The sequence below is a fragment of the Mastomys coucha genome, unplaced genomic scaffold (assembly GCF_008632895.1).
Source record: "Mastomys coucha isolate ucsf_1 unplaced genomic scaffold, UCSF_Mcou_1 pScaffold23, whole genome shotgun sequence".
Taxonomy (NCBI): Eukaryota; Metazoa; Chordata; class Mammalia; order Rodentia; family Muridae; genus Mastomys; species Mastomys coucha.
In genome coordinates this window covers 89,722,861-89,726,728 of record NW_022196906.1, presented here as the reverse complement: position 1 = coordinate 89,726,728, position 3,868 = coordinate 89,722,861, and the positions used below count along the sequence as shown (strand labels likewise).

Genomic DNA, 3,868 nt, shown 5'->3' with positions numbered 1-3,868 from the left:
GGTTTTTAGAGACAGGGTTTCTCTGTATAGCTCTGGCTGTCCTAGAACTCACTCTGTAGACCAGGATGACCTTGAACTCAGAAATCCACCTGAATCTGCCTCCCAAGTGCTGGGATTAAAGGAGTGTGCCACCACTGCCCGGGCTACAGTTGCCTTTTAAAAGCCCTCTTCCATTCCTTAAAACAGAGGACTAGTACAAGTTTAGATCAGCCACACAGTAAGTTCTACGTCAGCCTGTGCTACAATATGAGACCCTGTACCAAACCAACAATGGTTTAATTTATATGATTATGAATTAACTGGATGTGACTGCCAAAGAAACAATTCTATCATCTTAAAACCAATGTAAAGCCAGGAATACTTATATCCATAACCCTGGGGAAGGAAAACAGGGGGGAGAGAAAGAGGTGCATACCCAGCAAGCAAGCCAGTCTAGGCCATCAATGAGTTCATGGTTCTATAAGAGAGTGTCTCAAGTAGACAAGGTGGAGAGCCCTGGAGAAAAGGCTTTGGCCTCTAGCCTCCGTATGTGTGTACACGCTCACAGACAATGGTATCTGCACGTGCACATTCACACTAAGACAGAGAGAATAGTATAACCCATAAATAAGTCATTGATCCTGTGAAGAGTTTCAGATGAAAACAGTGACAGAAAAAAAATCCTTTAGAAAGGTTTACTAATGAAAATACTTTGTCAGCTATGTATTGTAGCACATGCTTTAAATTCTAGCACTCAGGAGGCAAAGCAGGCAGAGAGCTCTGTGAGTTTGAGGCCAGCCTGGTCTATATAGTGAGTTCTAGGACAGCCAGAGCTATACAGTGAGACTCAGTCTTGGAGGAGCCAAGGTGCATTTTGTCTAAAGAAAAGACCTGCCAGGTGATGAGTGCACACATGTAATCCAAGCACTCGGCAGGCTGAGTGAGACAAAAAGATTGCTGTAAGCTTAAGGGTAGCCTAAGCCACCTAGTGGGTAAAAGGCCAGCCTGGGCTACCGAGTAAAACCCGCAGAAGAGAACGGAAAAGCAAGAGGAGTAACAATGGATTGTAAACATCGTGAAATATCTGAAATGAGCACATTCTGTGAATATACAATTTCCAGTTGAGTAAAAAGAAATAATCTGGGCTGGTGAGATTGCTCAGCGGTTAAGAGTACTTACTGACTGCTCTTCTGAAGGTCCTGAGTTCAAATCCCAGCAACCACATGGTAGCCCTCTTCTGGAGTATCTGAAGGCAGCTACAGTGTACTTACATGTAATAAATAAATAAATCTTGCTGGGCGGCGGTGGCACACGCCTTTAATCCCAGCACTTGGGAGGCAGAGGCAGGAGGATTTCTGAGTTCGAGGTCTGGTCTACAGTTCCTGGTCTACAGAGTGAGTTCCAGGACAGCCAGGGCTACACAGAGAAACCCTGTCTCAAAAAAACAAAAAAAAACAAAAACAAAAATAAATAAATAAATCTTTAAAAAAGAATAATTTATAAAAATCTGTCATGTGGTGGTGTATGCCTGTAACCCTAGCAACTGGGGACAGGCACAGGGCTAAAGCATTTGAGTTGCTGCAAATTTGAGGATAGCCTGGGCTACATAATGAGTTTAAGTGGAATATATAGCAAAAACCTGTCTCAAAACACAAGTTAGTTATTCAAATAATTTTGTCTTAGAAACTATGAAAGTGAACTCTCAAAAATGTAAAAATAAAAGTTATCTTGCAAACCATTTCTAAGGGTTCATTAGCCTTCAGGAATCCTTTAAGTCCTGTTATCACAGGTTAAGATGGAAGGAGTAAACAAGTTAAGATGGAAGGAAGTAAAGTATTAAAATAGGTTAAGATGGAAGGGAGTAAAGTATTAAAAAGCAAGCATGTTTAGTTTTTGGGGGGCTGGGAGGTGTTTGTTTGTTTGGAGGAGGGCACAGGTATGGAGCAGTCAAAGGATAACTTTCAAGATGAGATCTCTCCTTCTACTCTATGGGTCCCTGAGATAAGGTCAGTAGACTTGGTGACAAGCACCTTTACCCACTGAACCATCTCGACAGCCCCAATTTATAGTTAATCATCTTTAAAACCCTTACAAATTCCAGACTTAGTTTCTTCTGAGATCCATTATGACACATACCAAAGTAAGTCTAAAAGATGAAGACAGGAGTGCACAGCCTATTTCAAAGTGAGCTTTTGTTATAGCTATTTTATATTTCTGGTACTGGGCATCCAATCTAGGGTTTAGGTAATTACCCTACCACTGAGCTATGCCCCAGCTCTCAAGCTGTATTGGGAGCTCATAGCTCAGTTAAGAATTTTGGCTGCAAGGGTAAAACTTGCACATGCCAAGGACTACACATTCACAAGGGTAGAGGGGAGGGAATTATGGTCACAAAATAGTAATATGAATAATTAAAACTACTTTACTTCTTAAATACACAGCCTGTAATTAAGGCAACTGTGGAGTTTAATAAGTCTTGGGACTTTCTTAACAAATGTTAAGTGCTGCATTCCTGAATCTGCAATCACAAGCCAGCACGGTGCTACAGACACCACGTCTGCCATAACACTAAGCTAGTTCCAGGCACAAGATGTTCTAAAACTAAGTCCGCCCAGAGCCAGTACACAAGTGTGACAGAACCTGGGGTCTGGCCTTTGCCTTCATCTCCTGATGCAATCTGAGAATGGACACTTACATGAATTCTAGCAATAAGACAGTGGTAAAGCATTAGTAACTCATAAGATAATCAGTGACTGGAAAAGGCAAGATGCAAAATAAACATTTTATACTCAACTTTGAATTCTGCCACACTGAAAAAAAAAGAGAAATGACTTAAACCATATTGCCTAGTTATGATGATTTCAAACCATTAGGAGAACAGAAAACAAATGACCCAGAAAAATTCTAAGTCAAAGGAAACACAGCAGATAACTCTGTAGAGGGGTTTCTTCTAACCTGTGGGTCATGATCTCTGTAGAGGGAGTCATTCTTGCCTAAGACCATCGGAAAACCTAAATATTTACAATTCATAATAGTAGCAAAACGACAGTGATGAAGTAGTAACGAAATACTTTTATGGTTGGGGCCGGGTCACAGAATTAGGAAGGTTGAGAACCGCTGACCTAGAGGAGGCAGGATAAGGGCTTGGAGCCCCGTGAGATAGAAGAAAGAAAGACAGAAGTATTCAAAGGTTCAAAGACATTTTCGACGACAGCTATGGAAAAAGAATGAACCTGTTAACTGTTTCTGGTTGCGGGATTTCTGTTGTTACAGTGTTGAGAATCAAACCAGGGCCTTAGGAATGCTAAGTAAACATTTTGCCAGGCCAAGGTTACAAGCCTGGTAACTAATTCCAACCGAAAAGGTGAAACAACATGGGGTCCAGAGTCTCATCCAGCATCCTGGGTTAAGTTATGCATTTAGTAAAAAGTGAGCTTTGTTTCAAGTGCATTCCCGAGATTAGACCTTTTCCCTCTCCCAACACCCTCCCCCCTCCTCGCATAGGCAGATCTGGCTCACAGATGAATAAACTGAGCCCACACAAAGCACTGGAACATGGGCGAGCTGAGCGTCCACGCACTTCATGGTGCCATCTCTCGGCGGGAGCCCACAGACACTTTCCCGCTGCTCTGTGCACAGCAACCATGGCCTTGGATGTGTGCAGAATCCCTCCAAGAACTCGGGCCGAGAAAAGTAACCTCTGCTTGAAAGGAAAACTTCTCTTGGGGAACCTGGGGGATCTGAAAAGCACTCCGCAGAAACAGACCGGAGGCTTGTGGAACATGAAGCGAGGAGGGAAAAGTCAGGAGACCTGAGTGAGAAGCCGAAGTCAGCCCTTGCCCTTCCTGATCCCGGGTGATGGCGAGCCCGCGGGCTCGGGAGCCTCATC

At 43.1% G+C, this 3,868-nt stretch overlaps 1 protein-coding gene across 7 annotated transcripts in view; it reads right to left on the bottom strand.

Annotated features, from left to right (window-relative positions):
• Positions 1–3,868, bottom strand: part of Tfdp2 (transcription factor Dp-2) — a 129,428-nt gene that overhangs the window by 125,261 nt on the left and 299 nt on the right. The window lies entirely within an intron of this gene.